Below are 24,220 nucleotides of genomic sequence, written 5' to 3'. Positions count from 1 at the left end.
GGTGGTTAGATTACCAACTCCAGAGGATTCCGAAATTTAACAAAGAGAACAGTACAGCTTAAGCAAACTTTTTGGAAAATATTTGAATATGTTTATGGTTTTGAAAGGAATTTTTTCATAAATCTTCACTGAAATACCCGTCAACTTTACCAACTAGTATGAGATCTTAGCTCCAGACCATGGCAGTGTTAGCAACCTCTAAATTAAAAACAGCTGTTGCATATAAAAATTTCAGTGAAGATAAAACACAATTCACTATACAAGGAAAGCATGTTTTGCTGTTAGAACATCACAAAATGTAGATGAGTGACAAATTAGTCAAAATGTCATTAAATTATACTTAACAAGGCACCCTGGTACTTTACATGAACTGCTTTGAACAATTAGCACTTATTGGAGTAATGTGTTTCAGAGAGATGCGATACATGCAAACCTGAAGTTGCTTTTGGATCGCAAAGAGTCTGCATGTGCAGAGCTACAGGAGAGTAGAGCATCCTATAAAATATAAAACTGTACAGGTAAAACACCAGGCAAATAAGCCAAATTGAAATAGGAAGCATGAACATTTTTAACTTCTTTTTGCCAACTATTATTTCCTCTAAATTTGGAAGCTATTTCCTAGCTATATATGTTTTTCAAGAGACTTGGTGCACCAGGGTGAGGTGAGGGTTATGGGGAGGAGCTTCCCTCTCATATGTGCAGGGAAGGGGGTGGGAGAGGAACTCTATAAGGGGGGCGGGAGGTAGCATTTGTGGTGTTAATAAATAAATAATGAATTTTGATTACCGTTTTTGAGTGGTGGTGGTGGCACATGCTTTTAATACCATCATTCAGGAGGCAGAGGCGGGTGGATCTCTGAGTTCGAGGCCAGCCTAGTCCGGAACAGCCAGGGCTACACAGAAAAACTCTGTCTCAAAAAAAAAATAAATAAATTCATAACAGTTTTAAGGCAAGCTTGGGTTGCCCAAATCTCAGGTTAAGCAAATGAGTGCAAGTACAAGGCCTGGCTGAGCTACAGAGTAAATTCAAAGCTAGCTCTGTGATCTAGGGAGATGATCTCAAAAATAAATATAAATAAATGTATGTTTAAAGAGCTAGGGGTATAGTGCAGTTGTAGAATGAAAGATGCCCTAAGGTTAATCTTCAGTAGAGGAGCAGGGCCAAGTGGCAGAAGAGTACAGTTGACTACAGTTCTTACTGGTTTAGTGATTCCAGCCTATAATCAAGAGGCTGAGCCAGGTAGGAAAACTGCCAGTTCAAGGCCAGCCTGGGCTACTTGGGGTGACTCTATGTCAAAAAAATCTTAGAATTCAGGGAGGGAAAAGTTGCCACCAAGCCTGAACCCCCCCCCCAAAAAAAACCCTCACTTTTCTAAAGTTTTCTTCTGACCTCAATATTTAGAGGTGTGTGTGTGTGTGTGTGTGTGTGTGTGTGTGTGTGTGTGTGTGTATAAATGAATAAATAAAAATTGTAAATAAATAAACCCTTTAACAGAGCAGCCTGGAGACAACTTCATATTTGCAGTCTGTCACTTTATGCCACGTCAGTATCATGATCTTAACAGCCATTTGAAAAACCTATTTCTTGTGTTTTCTTTTTCTCTTTCAGAAGTAGTTGTGGGGTCTCACTACATTTCCCATGCTAACTCCTGAGCTCAAGAGATCCTCCCATCTCAGAATGCTGCAACCACATATGATGGCACATGCCTATAATACTAGTAAATTGTTTTTAAAGTATTGTATTGGTTATAATCTTGTGGAGTTTCAGCTTTTATTTACCTAAGAGGTTTGAACAGCTGTAACCATCTGAAACAACTTCATTACATAAATCTATGTAAGGATCACTAAAAAAAAAGTTTATTGCATGGAGTCTTTCTACTGTGATCCAACATACTGAATTTATGTCTTCAGAATAATTTTAACTACCAAGAGTCATCATCTTTGGCTAAAACTGTAAACAAGAAAAGAAGGAGAATAAAAGAAAGGAAAAATGGGAAAAGATTGAAATCATATTAGGGGTGTGTGTGTGTGTATGTATGTATGTGTGCATGTATATGTGTCCATACATGGCTTAATATGAATTCTGGGGACAGAACCCAAGTATGCATTGTTACATGACAAATATTTTATCCATGAAGCTATCTCCCCAGCTCAATTATTTTTAAACCTTAGTCCTGATTATTTTAACAAATTTATATTATTTTAAAGTTAAAGTGGGAGGATTATGAGTTCAAGGTCATCCTTGGCAATATAACAAAGTCTTGGCTACACAAGAAAAGGTCTCAGAAATTAAAAAAAAAAACAAAATGTAATGTAAAATGTATATTTGCATTGAAGGACTATAGACAGTTAATGGGTACTGGGAAGGGGTGTGATTTTCCTTAATGGTATAGTCATTGATAAGATGTCCATGCTCCAGTACATAACTCTCTACTCATGCAAGCAATCATAATTAAACTCACTGGATCAAAAAGAAAGATCAAAGTAGGAAAGATCTTGCTGCGAAGGCTTTCAGTGGGAAGAAGTGCAGAAAAACTCAGTTTGATGATACACACTTTTTAGAATCTGGAAAAAGCTACCAAAACTCTTCACAAAATATATGTACATGAAAGTGCACACAGCTTCACAATTTCATAAGCTTCCAAATGGCTCTGAAGTGTATTTGTACGACAGTTTAAAGTCCTACCTAGTGTATGAGGGTCTTAGGTCTTGGATTGCTAGTAAAACATGATCATCATGAATAAAGGCCTGGGCTCCATCTCAACAAAACGAGAGAGAGAGAGAGAGAGAGAGAGAGAGAGAGAGAGAGAGAGAGAGAGAGAGGAGAATTTCTACATTAAACTGTTTCATCTTCAAATAACATCAACTCAAATAAGTGTTCTTGAATATGACCCAGAACTATACTATCAAACTGAGCCACCAGTTACCAATTAGTGAGAACCTAACGCTGATTTTACTCTATATTCCAAACTTGCTATTTCCATAATCCTCCACCCCCATTACCTGAGGCTCTGAAGCATTTGGATGAGTAGCAGCATGGTGGTTTCTAAGGATATCAGAGAGATGGGCTGTGCACACAGCAGGTACTATATACTGTCCTCTTTTCCAACAACAGGGGACCAAATGTTTCTCATCAAATTAAAGGAATCTTAAGATGACAGCTCTTGAAATACTTAGCACATGTCAGTGTTATTTTTAGTGACACTGACAATGGTTTTTAAATGTCAGAAATGCTTTCTTAAAGTAAAATCTTCATAGACATTGTACTCATTTTTTACTCAACAACTCCTTGTCACTTACTGGATTGTGGAAGTCATATGCCTGAAGTTTTAATGGTTTTTAAACTTGTACATGGATTAATGCTACATGATAATGATTGTTCAAACTAGAAACCCCAATGAGCCAAACAAAAGAAGCAGGGAAAATAATCTCTGGATCTATACCTGCCCAGAAATAGTTCATTTTGCCACCAGTTAAAATGGAAAAAAAAATCTAAAAATACACAAAGATTTTATACAGCAAATAAGAGGAAATATGCTGAAGGGTGCTCTGGATCTGCCCAGCAAAGTTAAGATCAAATTAATCACAAGAAATGTTATTGTGTCTTAGAACAAAGCTCAAGATTAGTAATGGCACCTTGTAATAGTGATAGTCATTAGCAGCTTGCCTAGTTAAATTCATATCTGTCATATAAGAACAACTATTAGATATTCAAAGGAGCCACAAAAATACAACTAATAAAGAAGAATTAATCAGCTTGTAGAAAAGCATTAAAGTTATTATGTATGCTCTAGATGGAAGAAAATACAAGCATGTAAAGGAGAAACATAGAAAGTAAAACACTGAACTTCCCAAGTTCAAACATCACAGAGATAAACCATGCTAGACTAATAGAGCTGCATAATGGTGTTTAGTGTTTACATAGGAAGTGCTAGTTTAAAACCCATGTAATATTAAACAGAAAAAAATCACTGAGCTATGTTCTATCTTCAAGTTCCTTATTAGCATACACCATGTGCTTCAGACACAGAGCTCAGAGGTACCTCAGCTGGAATTCCCCCAAAGGCCTCTTCCCTGAGGACTCCCTTTTCATGGCACCAAAAGGTACCATGCAAGTTTCCAAAAAGGGAATCAACCAACAGTCCTACCCAATGATGGATGATGCCTGTGAACTACAACAGCAACCAGTATGGTACCATAACCCCAAAGGTGAAATAGTAACACAAATATCTGGGTAGTAACCAACAGCTCTATAATTGGACTTAAGTTCTGTTCTTTCTTTCTTTTTTTTGGTTTTTTTTTTTTTGGTTTTTTTTTTGGTTTTTTGAGACAGGGTTTCTCTGTGTAGCCCTGGCTGTCCTGGAACTCACTCTGTAGACCAGGCTGGCTTCGAACTCAGAAATCCGCCTGCCTCTGCCTCCCAAGTGCTGGGATTAAAGGCTCATGCCTTCTTTCCTAGTACTGGAATCTAGTTGATTCCAGAGTGCATGAAGTCATGGATCGTGGAGGAGAGTATACAACTAGCATTTTACAATGCCAGCATAATCCCCTAACTACACTAAATATTTACACTACAACCCATAGATAAGTGTAGTCTTCACCTCACATCAAAAGAACTTCTCTTTGCAACAGACAAGATCATTAAAGAAAACCACAACAAATCAAATTGCAAAGTTGTAAAGCACAATCCCAATTGATAGATCTACAAAACAACTCCCACACCTAAGTCTCAGAGAACATTATGGAAGAGGGGTTGGAAAAATCTAAAAGCCAAAGGAACAAGGAGTTTTCTGTGAAACTCTTTCCCTGTAAAGTCTCACCATCATGGCTGCCTAAACATGAATTGAACAAGGACAACACCTTGGAATGTTAACAATAGGGATGTTAACATGGAAGACAGAAAGCTCATGAGGATTCAACTCTAGACAAAGAACTATAGGCAACTAAGAAATGCTGAGAATGAGAGAAATAAAATGAACTGTAGACCAGAGAAAAGCAGGGAAACAGTAAAGTCTTCCCACGGTAGAAACAAAACAAAACCAAAAAAAATTAATCCCATGGCTGAAAGTATAGCTCAGTAATAGAGCATATGCATGATGCCCAGGGTTCAATATCCAGCAATATCAACCGTGCCACCAAATGCACCTATTGCAAAAAATGACCAAATTTAATAAATAAGATGATAAAAATATTTTATCACCAAAGTTGCAGCAATCAGGACAGCAATTAGTAAAGGCTAAACTGCTGGACATAATACTTACAGAGCTAGATACCTTAGCAAAGACTTGAGGGGAAGTGACAGTGAAAAGGAAATTTGCTAAAATTATATCATCCAGTGGGGACTGTGTGCATAGCCAAAGCTGTATCCTTTGAAGAATGGCATCATATGTCTTAAATTGCATTCGAAATAGATTTCACTAAAAGAGTTTAGCTGAGTTTTTAAACTACAAAACAAGTTTTTTTTTAAAAAAAAAAAAAAACCCTCCCTAATGCATGGAGTTGCTATAATATATGAAATGTCTAATGTTCAATATAAAAATATTAAGCAGATAAGGATGTAAGAAAGTGTGAACAATCCAGGGCCATGGCAGTGTCAGGTAACGGAAGTGATCTATGAGCAGGCCTAAAGGCATCTGTAATAAATATATTTGAAGAATTCAGCAAAACCATGCTTCAGGTAATCAGTAAGCATGGTAAAAATAAACCAATAGAAATTAGAAAGCAAAAGCCATAGAAAATAGAAATGAAAACTAAAAAAAAATAAAAAATAAAAACTCATACTGAAAAGTATAAAAAAAATGAAATGAAAACTTCCCAGAGATGTTTGACAATCAGTCTGAGCCCTGAGATGAAAGACTCAACAAAGTTGCTGCCAGAGATTAAAAATGAAAGATCAGAGAGGGAAATGAATGAGAGAACATGAATATCCCCATGAATTTGGGGATCACTGAGCACACGAACTTACACCAGGAGAGGAAAGAAGCAAAGCAGAAAACCTACAAATAATGAATGGAAACGCCTTACATTTAACCAAAAGCTTTAAAGCTACAAGCAGAACAATACTTACAGATGATACGTCTGTTTTCATTTTTCTGTAGGATTTCTAGAAGGTGGTTCAAACTTTGGACAAACGAGGAACAAAAGTAGGAAATGTGGTGGAGATTGCTGCTAAGCACCACAAGGAAGAGGAATAAGACAAAACATAGCAGAAACTGGGGGAAATGGTTTGGAAAATTAAAATATCCAAAAGCCCTCATGTGTATAGGGGAGTTCAGAATCTGTGTATATGTCTATGAGAAGATGCAGACAGTAGAAAAGATGCAGAAAGAACTAAACTTATCTCTAGGCTTAGTGTAAGTCTGACTGGTGTTGAAGGGCTACCCCGACCTGCAGCTAATGTGCAAAGACTGGAAGAGCTGTTAGGGTCGGTTGGAGTTTTGCTTGTATGCTTCTTTTGTTTTCCATTTAGTTTTAAGCTCCTGATATTCAAGAAATTCTCTGTCAAAATATAAACTAAATGCGAACTAAAAGAAAAAAGGAAAAAAAAAAAGCCAATTACTTCACTGACCACAGGCAACAAGGAACATACAAAAAATAGTTTGTGAAAGTCATTAAACAAAAGGACTACTAGCTGGCCTTTAATCCCACCATTTGGGAAGCCAAGACAGGCAAATCTTTGTGAATTGGCCTGGTCTTCAGTGCCAGATCCAGGGCAGCCAGGGCTATACAAAGAAGCCCTGTCTTGATAAACCAAAAAGCAAAACCAACCAAGCAACCAAACAAATAAACAAACAAAAGAACTACTTCAAGACAAAAAAACTAATGTTATGAACTGAAACATGTTCTCTCCACTTCATATGCTGAAGAGCTAAACCTTCAATGGCACTATATTTAGAGATAACCCCTTTAAACAGTGATTAAGGGGACTAAGGCATGACTCAGCACTTGCCTAGCACGAAGAAAACAGTGGGTTTAGTCTCTAGAATTGCAAAAGAAAAAAGAAAGTAAGGTCAAATGGGGTTAGGAGAGTGGATTCCTAATCCAATAGAACACCTATGTTTGTGTACAGTGGAAGAGTGATGTCCCTGGTGTTGCAGCCCTATAATTCCAGCTACTTGAGAGACAAACAATGGTTCCAAGTTCAAGTGAAACTGGGCTCGTTTGAGTATCTAAAAGGCCATCTTGGGTAATTTATTGAAGTCAAATTTCAAAATCTAAACTAAAAAGGAGGCTAGGGATGAAGCTGGGTGACTGAGCACTTGCTTGGAATGTGCAAGGCTCTAGCTTCAATCCCAGTAGCAGGGGTGCTAGTCAGGGGGTATGAAGTTTGGAAGTAGAAGACAAACCTCCATAAAAAAACATCCAGTCCATGGTATTCTGTCATGGTAGCCCAGGAAATTAACTGAAGACAAAACAAAGAAAAGAACTCAAAATTTCATAATTATTTGGAAATTAAACATTACATTATTACAGAAGTGGGCCAAACAAGAAATCATAAGGAAATTAGATAATATTTTAACCATAATAATTAGACAAATCTGAAAGAGAAGAAGTGAAATAAACTATTTTTATTCACAGATAGTCTCTGTATAGAAAATTCTAAAGAATACACAAGAAAGCTAAAGATTAATATATGATTTCAGCAAAATTATAAGGGAGAACTAACTTTGTTTCTATAAATCAGCAATTAGCAATCTGAAAAGGAAATAACTAAAATAATTCTGTTTATAATATCACCTAAAAAATAAATATCTTGAAATTAATTTATCTAAGGAGGTGACTCACACACAGAAAAGTAGTATGCAAGGAAATCAACAAAAATATCCAGTACTCATGGACAGAGAGGCTACTATGATGATACCCCCAAGCACTCCACAGATAAAATTGATTTCTATCAATATTCCAACAGCCTTTCCTACAAATACTGGTGAGCTGATCCTCAGATTCATATGGGATCATAAAGGGACCAAGTGGCCACTATAATTATTTTTGTTTGAAGTGCTGACAATCTATCAAAGAGCCATGAGTATGCTTTAAAAAAATAAATCTACCACTAAGCCACACCTACAGCCTCTTTAAAAATAATCCCAAAAGAACTGCTCAAATCAAGATTGACCCTGCTCAAAACTATAACAGCACACACAGAGTCTGCACAGGGTTCAAGCCAGACAGGGTCTCAATATTGGGAAGAGAAAGTAGACATGTGCCCCCAGCCCTAACCAACAACCTCTCTGCAATGGACACCCATTTGAAAAGAAAAAAAAATATTTTCCAATGGAGTTTCATTGAGTTTATTAGCTACACTTAAGAGTAGGCCCCATGGCCAGAAGCAGATGACTAACATAAAATGAACTCACTTGTATTTCTGTAGACTTTTGTCTCATATTGGTTTGTTTGGGTATACTTTTTGTCTTATTGGTCTTCTACTTGTATATTATGGTTTCCAATCGTGAAAGATTTACAGTTTTCAACAGTAAACCTTACTAACAAACTATAGAAATCAAACAGTACATTACAGGTTCATAGACTATATGGAGAATTCAATAGAAAGGTAGAACCCCCAAATAAGTCTGGTGACTTTAGACAAGGGTGTGAAATCAGTCAGTGAGAAGGAAATAGTCTACAGAATTTCTATATACACAAGAATGAAGTCAGACATGGACATTATACCTTATACAAAACTAACTCAAAATGTATTAAATATCATAAATATGCAACCATAACACTTTTAGAAGAAACAGTCAAGAGCTCTGACCCAGACTTGTTCCTGTCTAAAAGAACTACAGGGACGGAGATAGAGAGGAGACTGAGGAAAAGGAGGTCCAGTGACAGGCCCAAATTGGGATCTATGTCAAGGGAGGCTTTAAGGCCTGACACTATTACTGATGCTATGGTGTAATTACAGACAGGAGCCTAGTGTGTCTGTGCTCCAAGAGGCCCAATAACCACCTGACTGAGTCAGATGCAGATACTTACACTCAACCAATGAACAGAAGTTGGGAACCCCCGTGGTTGAACTAGGGAAAGGCTAGAAGACCAGCAGTCTCAACTAACCTGGACCCCTGAGATCTCTCAGACACTGAGCCACCAACCAGGCAGCATACATCAGCTGATATGAGGCCCCTGACACATATACAGCAAAGGGCTGCCTGTCTGGGTTCAGTCAGAGAAGATGCACCTAACCCTCAAGAGACTGGAGGCCCCAGGTACTGAGGAGGTCTGGTGGAGTGGAGGTGGGGGTGGGGATGTCCTCTTGGAGACAGAGGGAAATAATAGTTATTATTATTAATATAATAAAATAATATTATAATAATAAAATAATAATATTACTATTATTATTGTTATTGTTATTATTATTAAAAGAATAAACCTAACCAAGGAAGTGAAAAAAAGAAGATACATTTGTCTAATTTATACTTTAAGCTGGATATTTAATAAAAAGTTTATTTCACTTATGATATTAGAGGTTCAAGGGCACAATTTTGCCATCATTTCAGCTTTGGTGACGATTTCATAATTTTTGGTATCACAATGAAGGGAGGGGGCACCAGAGGGAGACATGATATGGCAAGGTGGGAGGGACTAGCAGTAATTCATATGGTAGGAACTTGAATAGCCCTTGAAGGTTCATGTGTTGTAGGCTTGGTTCCAAGCTGATGGCACAGTGGAGAAGTGGTAGAACCTTTAGTGCCTAATGGAGGGCATACCTTTAAAGGATCTCTCTCTCTCTCTCTCTCTCTCTCTCTCTCTCTCTCTCTCTCTCTCTCTCACACACACACACACACACACACACACACACACACACACACACACACACACACAGTCTTGCCCCCTTTCTGGTAGGTAAGCAGCTTTGTGCCACTCCACTTTCTGCCATGATGTTCTGCTTCACATCAGGCCACAAAATAATGAGGCAAAATGACCATGAGACCCTGAGCTGAAATCAATCTTTCTTCTGTTTAAATTAATTTCCTCAGGTACTTCGTCACAGCAATGGAAACCTAACACATTCTGCAAATACATACTTGTTCTTTCCTTACTCATTTTAGAAAACTAACCTGACAGTACAAAATACTTGGTTAACATACTAAAGGCTTCAGCACCACTAAAAATTATAGTAATAATGAAAACATAAAATTATACTAAGAATGGTTGCAGGTTATGTGTGGTACCCTTTAATCCATGGGAGGGTCTCTGTGAGTTCAAGGTCAGCCTGGTCATCGTGAATTCCAGGAGAGCTATGCCTAGATAGAGAGACCATGTCTCAAAAAATGTTGCAAACAGTATGTTAGTGTTTAATATAGAGAGACACAACACCAGTGCCAAGATGGAAAAGGGAAGATAGAGCTGTTAACAAAGGAGCAGCATTCCTATATGCCATTGAAATTAAGTTGATATAGATTTGTGGTACTGTGATTTAATAAGAAAAAATACAAATGTGGCTTTTCATCCTGGCTCCTGGCACAATACTTCTAAAGCCCTTGAAGTCTCTTAGGTTGTGACCTTTTGTATGTTAATAAGATGAATGATGGCTGAGGAATCCTGGGATTCCCTTATGATGGGAGCTGATTGCTTGGGAAATCAACCTCATTATTAGAATAGTTGAAATTTCAATCCCTCTCTCCTTCAGTTAACTCTCTTGAGAGAGGAGAATGGCTAAAGGTTGAGGTGATGATATAATGAGCCATTCCTAGGTACTGAAGCCTCAATAAACCCTCAGACAGACAGGATTCTGGGCATTTTATGATCGCTGAACAAGTGAGTTTCTTGAAGCAAGAGGGCCTAAAAAAGTCACAGAAGTTGTACAGTTTATAAATACATGGTTGCATGCATCTCTTCCATCTGGCTGTTATCTGCATCTTTGACTTTATAATAAAACAGTAAATAAGCATTTATCTGAGTATTGAGCTATGTGGCAACTTAATCAAGCCTAAGGAGGTGAACTTGGGAGCTCTCAATTTCAAGCTGGTTGGTCAGAAATGGGTAAAACAGTCTGGAGGCTGCAACTGGCATTGCAAAGTGGTAATGGTAGTCAGTGATGGAGAACGAAACACTTGACCTGTGGGATCAAATGCTATTTTCAGGTACAACAGGTCAGAATTGAATCAAATCAGACACTCAGCTGGCACTCACACTCTGGAAAATTGGTTGCTTGCTGTGTGAGGAGAAATCCCACATATCTGATATCAGAAGCGTTGTGGGGAGTGTGTGAGCAGGAAAAACACTTTGGGGTTTTTTTCCTTATCAAGTAGGATATAAAGTAGACTCTGGCAAAATATATGATGATTCTCAACTTCTGATGACTTGACGTACACTTTTTGAATTTTAACAATGATGAAAAAGTGGTATACATTCAATGGAAATCAAATCTTCAATTTTTATCTTTTCCTAGGATACCAATATGCAATATAAATATCCCCTTGCTCTGCTGGGCAGTGGCAATGAGCCATAGCTGCTGTTAACCACATGATCATGAAAGTGAACAACCTACACTCTACAGTGCACTGTGTTGTTAAGCTACAGTGTTTGCTAGCTTAGATATATTAAACTTACTTTCAATTTATGACATTTACAACTGATCATGAATTTATTATTAGTTAAGGAACACAAAAGTAACTATCAGTTTAGTAACATAAACCTTACTAAAAGTAAGAAAGTAACTAAAAGAGTACTAAAAAATAATTGAAGTAACTAAACTCTATTAGAAAATGGTTCCTTAAGGCAGTGGCTCTCAAGTTGTAGGTCATGACCCTTTAAAGGTCTAAGGACTCTTTCACAGGTGTTCTAAGACCATTAGAAAGCAGAGATATTTTACATCATGGTCCATAAGAGTATTTAAAGATATATACTATATATGTGTGTATGTATATTAGATAAATAGATAGATAGACAGACAGACAGACAGATAAAAGGAGTTTGAAAACCAAAGATAAATAAACAATAGGCAAACTATATTTTTTTAATGTTGAAGGGATAGATATATGGCTTAGTGGTTAAAAGCATTCCTTGTAGAAGAATTGGGTTTAGTTCCCAGCACCCACAAGGCAGTCCATAATCATCTATTATTCCAGTTTCAGGAGATCTGATAGCCTCTTCTGGCCTGCCTGGTCACCAGGAATACACGTGGTACACATACATACATGTAGGTAAATCTCATGTATAAAAAATAAAAATAAATAAATATATTTATTTGTTTTTCAAGACAGGGTTTATCCTGGGCAGCAGCTCTGCCCCCAATCTCACAAAACCCAGAGGAAGCAGGCCTCCAAGGAGCTCTAACATAGGTAATATCTTAGGTAAGGAAACAGCAACACCCGCCCCAAACAGGGAGTAACTGGGACCCACTAAGACCCAGGAAGTCACTCCTGGCCCTGAGCACTGATTCCTTCCTATCTGCACCTGAGCACTGAGCAGATCTTAGGCCCCAGCTCTAACTCCAGTAGTAACACCCACCCCCACACAGTTCTGATACAACCAAGATAATAGGAAAGACAGGCTTCAGTCACAGACAGGGCAGGTAGCACTAAGGAGATCCAGAGAGTGAAAGGCAAATGCAAGAACATAAGCATCAGCAACCCAGGGTACTTGGCATCATTAGAACCTAGTTCTCCCACACAAGAAAGTCCTGAATTCCCCCTATCATTAGGAAAGCAAGATTCATATTTAAAATCACTTCTAATTATGATGATAGAGGACTCTTAAAAAAAACGTAAATAACACTCTCAAAGAATTTGAGAAGAACATAGGTAAACAGGTAGAGGCTGCCCTTAAAGAGGAAACACAAAAATCCCTTAAAGAATTACATGAGAACACAAACAAACAGGTGAAGGAATTGAACAAAACCATCCAGAACATAAAAATAGAAGTAGAAAAAATCAAAAAATCACAAAGGGAGACTACCCTGGAGATAGAAAACCTAGGAAAGAAATCAGGAGTCATAGATGCAAGCATCAACAACAGAATACAAGAGATAGAAGAGAGAATCTCAGGTGCAGAAGATACCATAAAAAATGCTGACACAACTGTCAAAGAAAACTTTAAAAAGTTCTTAACACAAAACATCCAGGAAATCCAGGACACAATGAGAAGACCAAACCTAAGGATAATAGATATAGATGACAGTGAAGATTCCCAAATTAAAGGGCCAATAAATATCTTCAACCAAATTATAGAATAAAACTTCCCTAACCTAAAGCATGAAATGCCCATAAACGTACAAGAAGCCTACAAAACGCCAAATAGACTAGACCAGAAAAGAAATACCTCCCGTCACATAATCATCAAAACACCAAATGCACAAAACAAAGAAAGAATATTAAATGCAGTAAAGGAAAAAGGTCAAGTAACATATAAAGGCAGACCTATCAGAATTACACCAGACTTCTAACCAGATACTATAAAAGCTAGAAGATGCTGGACAGATGTCACACAGACCCTAAGAGATCACAAATGCCAGCCCAGGTTACTATACCCAGCAAAACTCTCAATTACCATAGATGGAAAAACCAAAATATTCCACGACAAAACCAAATTTACACAGTATCTTTCAACAAACCCAGCATTATAAAGGATAATAGTGGGAAAGCTTCAATACAAGGAAGGAAATTATATCCTAGAAAGAGCAAGAAAGTAATCCTCTTCCAAAAAAAATCCAAAAGAAGATAGCCACACAAAGATAATTCCACCTTTAATAACAAAAATAACAGGAAACAAAAATCACTGTTCCTTAATATCTCTTAACATCAATGAACTCAATTCCCCAATTAAAAGACATGGGCTAACAGACTGGATACTTAAACAGGACCCAGCATTTTGCTGCATACAGGAAACCCACCTCAGTGACAAAGACAGACTCTACCTTAGAGTAAAAGGCTGGAAAACCATTTTAAGATATCCAGCCCAAGAACACAAAGGGAGGGACTCATGGCTCCATCTGTATAGGTAGTTGAGGGTGGCCTTGTCAGGCATCAGTGGAAGTGGATGGCCTTGGTGCCTGAAAGTTTGGATTCCCTAGTGTTGGGAAATTCGAAAGCAGGGAGGCGGAAATGGGAGGATGGTGGGAGCACACCCTCATAGTAATTGGAGGAGGGGAAATGGGGTAAGAGGTTAGGCATCAGTGGAAGTGGAGGGCCTTGGTGCCTGAAAGGTTGGATTCCCTAGTGTTGGGGAATTTGAGAGCATGGAGGTGGGAATGGGAGGATGGTGGAAGCACACCCTCATAGAAACTCGCAGAATTATTTGGATTAGACATGACAGAGGCAAGCCATCAGAAGACTAGATTCCAGAATTCAAACAAAAACTTATCTTGATGCTAAAATTTGTTTTGAGAATTGTATATTGCAGAATAGATAGCCTTGGTGTATCTACTCATCAAGCAAGCTGAGCAGACCTGCTTGAACCTCTGATGTCCAGGAATTCCAGCTGGATGCAGTGAAGACAGGGAAGTCAGAGGCTTATCAATTTACTCTTCCCCCTACCAACCCCTCTTCTAATATCTCAACACCCATAATCAGCTTAAAGAAGTTAAGGAAGCCCTATTTCCTGGGCTTGAGGACTTAGGTGGTTAATATTGGGCTGTCTTTCTAGGGAAAAGTGGTGGTTCTGTTGGAACAGGGAGGAGCCATAACCTATGATATATATATATATATATATATATATATATATATATATATATATATATATATATATATGTTATTAAGATGAAGTTATAATTTCTTAAATGGTATAAAATTTACTTTCATTTCAAATTTAAGGTTTTCATTGGTACGAGTAGCATTGTGCCTATATAACACATTTAAGAATACAAGGCTTAAACCCAGTCCTTCTTTAACTTTTTTAACTGATTTGAGATGGTTAGCCTGTGAGTCAAGGGCCTATAGCAAATTCATGGCTCTGAGTTTATTGTTAGGGTGTTTTCTATATTTTATTTAGAAATAGCTGAGAAGAGTTAACAAACAATAGTCCAGATTGCCTCACATGGATAGTTGGTTTTCAAAACATCAGAAGTCCACAGAATTGACATTACTAACATTTCTGTATTAATGTTCATTTTAATTAGAGACCTGTCTGCTCCTGACAGCTTCCTGTCCTGGATTCTAAGAAGAAATTGAGCATATTTGGAGTTATTCCAGTTGTGGTGAGACAGCTACTAGGCAAGAATTGCCTCTTTTCATCTACAGACAAATCACTGTCCAGAAAAGGACACACTTGCAGAATAGTCGACTGATTATATCTGCCTAGACAGAGTAATCAGCCCTTAATAATTCTGCAGCACTAAGGTCTGTCAGATGATCCTGGGCCAGAAGGCTGAAGATCAGATGCTCCAACGTTCAGTAGTATAGGGGCTTTCCAGGTGTTCAGCGGTCTCTATAAATTGACTAAGTTTTAGAAGCTATGCTTTGTGCTTCCCATAATTTCAGTTAACTCAGTCATTCTGGATTTCTGATGAGGTTGAAGACTTATAGTCTCATAGCCAATCCTTGCTATTTACTTTGAGAAAAAAGGTTTGAGAGGATGGTTTTCAGCTGACATTCATTCTAAAACCAAGAAAAAATCCCAGGTTCAGAAGGAGAGATGACAGAGGTTCTGCTTAGTTGACAAAATGATGGACTGGGTATTAGGTCTATCTTGTACCTTACTGGCACAAATTGGTATAGTTATGCTCTAATTATATTTTGAGAAAAAAAGTTTTATTTTAACAGGAAGGGTGATATGTAGGAGGAGCTAAGGTGGGAGGAGTACGGAGAGGAAGAGGAGGAGTAAGGAGAGGAGAAGGAGGAGAGGAGGAGCTAGGAGATGAGAGAGAGAGAGTTAGGGAGGGGAACATGGCGGCAGATGTCCCGTGTCTCCGCCAGTCAAAGATAGTTGGTATATCTAGGTTGGGCATTGGGTTACACTTCTGATTGTATGGGCATCTTGTTATTGAGCATTACCAAACTTATAAAGCCTTTGATCAACATAAAAAAAAAAAAAAAACTACGGGGGCAGCATGACAAGTACTTGGCTAAGATAGGAAAAGGAATTGAATTTGTGGTTTGGGATTATCCTAGTTTTTAGTTCACAGCAGCCTTACAGTTCATCCCTCTGGAATGCAGGAGGAACTACTGTACCTACACCATTAAACTTTTATGCTCAAATATTTTAATTTGTATTAATTGGATAAGTTAGAACTTCATTCTATCTTGCAAAGTCTGAATTAACCAAAAATGATATCCCAATGAATCTGGGTCTTTGCAACTCTATACAGATGAGTACTGACTGAAAGGAAACCTCTTGCTAGACTCAGGCTGCTACTACTGCCCCTGAAAGTCAACAGTCACTGACGTTCCTTTCTAAGGTGAGGATATGCAGGTTAGAATGAACCATAGGGCTGAAGTGGCAGCTCAGTGCTATATCTCTAAGCTCACTATGTGGCAAGGCCCTGGATTCAGTCCCCAGCAGTCCATTGTGATAAAGAAAATATTGCAGAATTAGTGGCTATGAAAGTATGTTGTAGAGATCCCTCACATCACAGCAGATCAGAAAAGCAGAAAGCAACTGCAACTAGGAGCTAACCTATACATAATCTTGAAAGGCCTGACCCTAACAACCTATTACCACTAGCTAGACCCTCCTTCCTAAAGCTTCAGTGGCCCGTCAAAGGAGCACCACCACCTGGGGAACAAGTTTCAAAACACAAGAATGTAAAATCATGTTTATGATAGGAAAGTAGAAATGGAAATATCTAACAGGTGGATGGGTGGGCCAAGAGATAAGGGATATGGGTGGGTATATATTTTCAACATACAGCACTTACTTGCATGAAAACTTTAAAAATAAATTTCTTTTTAAATTGACCTTATAAAGGACATTTCAAATTCAAACCATAACCGCTATGATGGATCCCTAGAAATAAACCAGTGTGTTTTTATTCTTTAAGTACAGGTTACAGGGGTAGGGCTCTAACTTGGTAGATCACTAACCTACCATGTCATGAGGCCCTAAACTTTATACTCTTCACCTCTATTGCTTTTTTTTCTGGTTACCTCTAGTACAAAGGTTATGATTTGGGAATAAACTTCCAGAAATTATTCCCTGTCTGGTCATCAAACTATGCAATATACAATGGATAGACTGATGACTGAGCAACTATCAACTTTGATCACCACTTAGAAAGATGGTTAGCTATTACGAATGTAGTCACTGCCTGTGATGACTAAGTATTCTGTGTATAAAGGCAAATCACCTTTGATTCTGAAAATGCAAAGTTATTAAAACAAAGTTGAGGGCTAAAGAGATGGCTCCATGAATAAGAGTATGGACTGCTCTTGAAGGAGATTCGAGTTCAGTTTCCAGCACCAACACTGGACAGCTCACATCTGCCTCTTGCCAGCTCCAGAGGATCTGAAGCCTTCTTCTGGACTCCATGGGCACACACACTTGTGTGCACATACCCACACAAAAAAGCACACATACACCTAACTAAAAATACAATAAATCCTTAGAAAGACAGAGACAATGTGTTCATGATGGGACTAAAAGTAAAAGGTCTGCTTACTGGGCTCAAATTCCCATGGAGAATGACAACCTTAAGACAAGAAAGGTTAGGTGAGGTCTTTATAGCTTATACAGAATAAATTATTTCTTTTTATTTTGACTGGATGTGAAATGTAGTACTGAACACAGTTTGTGTGGTATAAGAGAGCACTGTGGAAGTCCCTAGGAGTGCAGGTCCTCCCACATGTCCAGGACCTGGATTGTGAATATATTTGACCTCACAGCCATCAGGAATGAGCCGCTTCTCAGCTACTATGTCTTTAAATCCATCTGCTTTAAATTTAGTGAAGGCTCACTTCTTTGAAGTGTAATCTTCTGGATCCAGGGAACTTGAGCATGGCACTCCACACACAGCCTCAATCACAGGTTCCTTATTCTGCAGCTTGATACAGATGGACATGATGACTTGGCCAATGTGTCCTGGAGCTTCCCTGAGGCCTAAGCATACCTATATGAAGCCCCAACAAAGGACATTGTGTTGATGCAGATGACAAGGAAAAGTCAGAGCCTCGTTTGTCTATGAAAGCCACCCCTGCCATAATTCTTTACTGTGTACTTGTTGGCATAAGTACAGGTGGCCTTCCAGGCCTTCAGAGGAGAGTTGCTCATATTTATCTGACACCATGTGGACACAAAGTAAGAATTCAATTACTTGTTCTGTCCAAAGTCAAAGATACAGATCTTGGCATTAGGGATGGCTTGGCAGAAGTGAGACTCTAAGTATTGCTTATTCTTCCAATACTGGTAGCACCAGGCTGGGACGAAGTAGCCCATGATAACAAGAGGATCTTGAATGGCACATCAAAAGGAAAAGAGAGAACAAATTATTTCTAAGCATGACTAACATCCACATAATCTTAATAGAAAGACCCAACATCTTTTGGTACAAAATATGTTTGCTAATTGTGCCAAGGCAATTACAATGATAGCAACATGCCTGGTGGATTAAACATTAGTCCATAGGACAAAAGAGAGCTATGTAAGAAATAAGTACCAGTTTAGGCATCAAAAGTCAAACAGCCAGGTGTGTTGACTCTGTCAGCCTAGCCTATATAGTGACTACAAGGACAGAGACAGCCTGGGCTCTAGAGTAAGTCTCTTTCTGAAAGGAGGGAAGGAAGGAAGGAAGGAAGGAAGGAAGGAAGGAAGGAAGGAAGGAAGGAAGGAAGGAAGGAAGAAAGAGAAAAAAGGAAATTTTCAAAAAGGAAAGAAATTAATTTTTAAAAAAGAAAGAAAAATAGAAATGAAAGAAAGAAGAAAAACAAACTCAGTCATTATTTTTCATTTATTTTATTTTAATTGACCCATAAAAAGAAAATTTGTACATATTAATGAGATATATTTTAGTACATGTACACATTGTATAATATTTAAATCCTATTTATCTCTTTCCTCATTATCACTTCTTCATAGTAAAAACAACAAAATATTTTCTTCTAATTTTCATATATAGTACATTAATGATCTACAGACACACAACTATGTAATAGCACAGCAGAACTCTCTTCTAAGTAACTATAACTTAGTGACCCTTGTTCAACCTTTCCCCATTTGGGCATCTCTCTCCAGCTTTTGGTAACACCTTGCATGAGATTATTTTTCACTGGATACCACATGAGCAGAAATCATACAGTGTTAAGTTGTGACTGGCTTGTTTCACTAACTTAACATAATCTCCAGTTCCATGACAGGATTTCATTCCTTTGTATGGTGGAATAGTAACCTATCATATAAATGCACCACACTCTCTTTATACATTTATCATGTGATGTACACTTTGGCTGTTTCTATTTTTTAATTATTGAGAATACTGCTTCAATGAACACGGGAGTGCAGATGTCTCTTCAGCATGCTAATTTCATTCTCTCTGGTTACATACTCAGTAGTGTGACTGCTAGAGCAAAGGGGATTTCCTTTTAATGAATGGCATTCAAAAGAAAATGGTAAGTTACGTATATTAAATCAGTAGAAGGATGACTCTTCCAGAAGACAGGGATCAGCCTGGAAAGGCTTTAGAAACCTGGGACAGGCAAATTCCTTGAATAAAGCTGGACAATGTTATACTCACAGTTGGGCAAAGGCATGAACAAATAGGGTCTTTAGACCAATTTAAAACAGTTGGAGCCTGACCCAGATATGAATCAATAGCCCTTCAAAATAGACAATGGCACATCAACACTTACAGAATTCCTATAAACTTCCAAACTTATAAGTTCTCTGAAGGCAAAAACAACTTACATTATTATGCACTGCCTGCCCTCACCCCAAGAACAGAGCAAAGGAAGTTGTACTTGATTTTACAGCAAAAGTAGAAATAATTCTAAACTACACCCTTAGATTTGCCATAAGAAACCAGCCCTGCCAGGAATGGTGGTCCATGCCTTTAATCCCAGCACCCGCGAGGTAGAGGAGGGTGGATCGCTCTGAGTTCGGGGCGGCCTGGTCTACTAAACTAGTTCCAGGACAGCCAGGACTGTTACACAGAGAAACCCTGTCATGAAAAAGAAAAAAGCCCACCCAGTCTGGTATTTTGTTACAACAGCTCAAATAAACTAAAACATTGATTTGGAACCTGGACATAAACAAATCTTGTTCAACTGTGACATCTCCTATTGTTCAACTGTGACATCTCCTTTCCTTAACAATATCTGGCACTTAGTCAAGAGCCAATTATTTGGGGGAAAGTATAATGGTTATCTGAGTGACCTGCAAAATAAAATAACTATGCTATCTCTGTGTGATATGGTGGAAGGTGAGCAGTGCTGGTGAAATTCAAGTATACTAAACAGGTCACAGAATGCACTGATAATTATATGTATTGAGCAACTTAATTTAAGCTTCTTCAAGATGTGATATCAATGGAAAATGACTGATATTAGAAGCTAGATGTAGTTAACGAATTAATATGATAAGCAGTTTCATGTGAGCTTATCATAACATTCAAATAATGGTAGACAAAGGGAAAATAAATAATCAGATTAATATAAAAATATTGAGATGTATATAATGGCTTTATAAATGGGTTAATTGCTTCAAGTCTATATTTTGCATAGAATCCTCCAAATGTTAGATATATTCATGCTATTATTTCTATAATTTGTCTGCTGTACAACTGCTGTATTAAATGTAAATGCTCAGAAAAATACAGCAGTCTTCCTTTAAGGGAGACTAGGCTGGCCAAGTGTGGTGGTATATGCCGTTAGTGCTGGCACTACAAGTTCAAGGACAGCCTAGTCTACACAGTAAGTTTCAGGACAGCTAGAGATACATAATAGAGAGAGGGGAGAGGTTTGAACCAAGGTCCTGGAGGGTGGACTTAGTGGAAAGAGCTGACACAAACATCATGAAGACATAAAATAGAATCATAAATAATAATCAAAAAGGTGGAAATGAAGAAAAAGTAAATATAGAAGAACATAGCCTGACAGTAGATCTAACCCAATCATGTCAATAATTATATAACACAAAAATTATCTAAACACTGCAACAAAAGGCAGACACTGTCAAAATTGATTTTTAAAAAGCAAGACACAGCTCTAAACCTGCCTTGAAAATTCACATTAAGACATAAGCATGTTAAAAGTAGATCAAGTCAAAAGAAATCTGGGATTTCAGCACAAAGGTACAAAATGGAACATTTCAGAGTGGTAAAGGGTCATAGCATCAAGAGACTACAACCATCCTAACAGTCTATACACCTAACAAGAGCCCTTCAAAATACACAAAGCAAACCTTCATAGAATTGAAAGAAGAAATAAATACAACACTTTTAGTCTGAGCTTTCAAAATCCTTCTCCTAATAATTAATAGAACAAGTGGAAAGAAAAAATCAGCAAAGTAGAATATTTGAACAGCTTTATCAACCAACTTAACTTGCAATTCATAGCCAACAATACAGGATATGCATACATTCCAAGTAATCATGTTGGTAGGACGTAGACTTGCCAAATACAATAGTTTATGGATAAGATGCTATATCTAAAAATCTTGCAAATTGAAAGGATTCAAATCATAACAATTATATTCTCTGACCACCATGGAATTAAATTAGGAAACAATAGCATGGAGAAATATGGAAAATGGTATGAGTATTTGCAATTGGTGATGCTTCTAAATGATGCTGGATTGAAGAAATTTAAAAAGAAAATATTTTTACTTGAATTAAAATGAAAACATATCAAAAGTCAGCTAAATCCTCATGGGAAGCGTTACATCATTAAATGCCTATATTATAAAAAGAAGCAATGTGGGAAATCAAGACATTGAATCAGAAACTGTAGAGGTGGGGTCCAGCAATCTGTAGCCCTCTAAATAATTATGCTGCATGTCATATTTTGAGAATCACAGCTTTGTGTTATGTGCACATCATTTTGCTCTAGCTTCTATTTTTCAATAAAGAACCTGCACAATTTATATTGCTTTGAAGTTCATGTCACTAAAGTCAATCTTGCTTTTAATAGTCTGTTAATCTTATGTTGACTTTAGAAAATAGAGTCCTGCAAGTGATTAGCCCTGCAAGTACGAATTTATTTGCTGAAACATTCCAAAATTCAGAGACCAGAGTTATATCTGCAGGAGTGTAGGGTACAAACATCAGAGGGGAATATGACCTTATTGAATAATTCCTACTGTTTATACTAAACTTCCATGTGGGAATCAAATGTAGTTAACTTTTAATCACGTTTATTGCTGAAATGCAACAGACATTTAAATCTAAATGGTAAATGGTAGAAAAAGAATTTGTTTTAAATGGGCATGCTGGTGGTAAGCCTTTCATCCCAGAAGTCAGTGGAGGCAGTGAGACCAGGAATTCAAGGTCAGAGCTGACTACTCAGCAAGTTTAAAGTCTGCCTATGGTAAAGAAGACATGGTTCAAAATTTATATAAAAAAAGAATTTGCTTAAAATATGGTTTTATCCCTACAGTGGAATTTTAAATTAATCCATAATCAAAGAAAATACTGCAGCCAAGACAAGCACCAGTTCAATTGAGTCACAGCAACTCTTAGGTTAGTGGGTAAAACAATTTTTTTGAGACAAGATCTGACTCAGTTACTTATGCTAACCTTAGTGTTGAAATCCTCCTACCACACCCAGGTGAGTGAGTGGCATCTTTCAACTGATTCACTGCAATAACAAGGTCAACAGATCTGGTCTATCTGAAGTTGTACTCACATCATTCTTAGGACACCTAATAACAAATGTAAACATAACTTTCAGCACACCTTTAATCCCAACACTCAAGAGGCAGGAGGATGTCTGTGTGTTCCAGGCCAGCCAGGGATACACAATAAGACCCTATCTCAAATAAAAAGAAAAAAGAAAAGAGAAAAGAAAAGGAAAGAAAAGAATGAATTATGGAAGAAATTGAAGGGATCATTCTGCTATGGAAGAACCGTTAGATGAATTTTAATTTTATTACATAATAGTCTTCAAAAATAAAGTAGCTGGGCAGTGGTGGCACACACTTTTAATCCCAGAACTTGGGAAGCAGAGGCTGGTGGATCTCTGAGCTGGAGGCTAGCCTGGTCTTCAAAGCATGTTTCAGGATAGCCAGGGCTACACAGAGAAGCTCTGTCTCAAAGAAACAACAACAGCAGAAGTAAAAGTACAGTTAACCTTAGTAGGCTTGAACCATAAGGTAAAATCCATTCCATTTACTCCAGGTTACTTTCCTCCCTTGGGCCTCACTGATCTTTTCAGCTTCAGTTCTAAGAAATTTCCTTGTACTTTTTCTTATACTTTTGAACAGAGTCCCACAACAGCTGTCTGTGGGGCCATGAGAGTGTAATTAATCAAGTAATCACCCAGCCACCACAATATCAATGTAAAATGCGAATCCAGGTTTTATAAGCACATTTCAAAAGTGCAAAGATTGATTCTAAGATTATTTCCTCTCCCTTTCAGAAGCTTAAATATGAGTACATACAAACCTTATATATTTTAAAAGAACATATGTATTCTCTACTTTAATACAGGTATAGTCATAAAACATGCAAAATAACTAAGTTCCAAACCAAAGGCAACTAGTAGAAACAACTAAATTAAAAAGAATCAATTGCATATTGTGTAGTGCTGCATGCCTTTAATCCCAGCACTAGGGAGGCAGAGGCAGAAAGAGCTCTATAAGTTCCAGGACAGCCAGAGGAACACAGAGAAACCCTGTCTTTAAAAACAACAATAACAAAAGAACCGTGTTGATTTACTTATTGGCCACAAAATGCAAAGCCTCCACTTTTTCCCATACCTTGGAAAAATCTCCACCAATTTCTTTGATTGAGCTCTCTTGGGTCAGCATCAGGCATTGTGGTTCAGACTGTAGACTCAGGTTACAGATTCAGTTACTGAAAAGGCTTTTTCACTGTGTTACAGCTTGGCAAGCACCTTCCCTCAATCCCCACTTGGGGAAATGAGCCATGAGGAACACAACGGCTTAGCTGAGGAGTTAAACAGATATCTTGGGTCTGCAAATTAAGCGAGGACATAAATGGCAACATAAACTTCCAGGATATACTCTCATTCTCTCTCTTCCAAGGTACCTGCATGCGTGCGTGCGTGCGTGCGTGCGTGCGTGCGTGCGTGTGTGTGTATGGAGAGAGAGAGAGAGAGAGAGAGAGAGAGAGAGAGAGAGAGAGAGAGAGAGAGAGAGAGAGAGAGAGAGGAGGGGAGGGGGAGGGGAGGGGAGGG

At 37.9% G+C, this 24,220-nt stretch overlaps 1 pseudogene across 1 annotated transcript; it reads right to left on the bottom strand.

Annotated features, from left to right (window-relative positions):
• Positions 1–17,505: 17,505 nt before the first annotated feature.
• Positions 17,506–24,185, bottom strand: LOC117695411 (large ribosomal subunit protein uL16-like; annotated as a pseudogene). The gene is made up of 2 exons (XR_013106077.1): positions 23,781–24,185; positions 17,506–18,322 (listed from the first exon to the last, which is right to left on the bottom strand). The product of XR_013106077.1 is annotated as a large ribosomal subunit protein uL16-like (transcript).
• Between the last annotated feature and the right edge of the window lie 35 nt (positions 24,186–24,220).

This window comes from Arvicanthis niloticus, chromosome X, assembly GCF_011762505.2.
Source record: "Arvicanthis niloticus isolate mArvNil1 chromosome X, mArvNil1.pat.X, whole genome shotgun sequence".
Taxonomy (NCBI): Eukaryota; Metazoa; Chordata; class Mammalia; order Rodentia; family Muridae; genus Arvicanthis; species Arvicanthis niloticus.
This window is presented reverse-complemented; position numbering and strand designations above follow the sequence as displayed.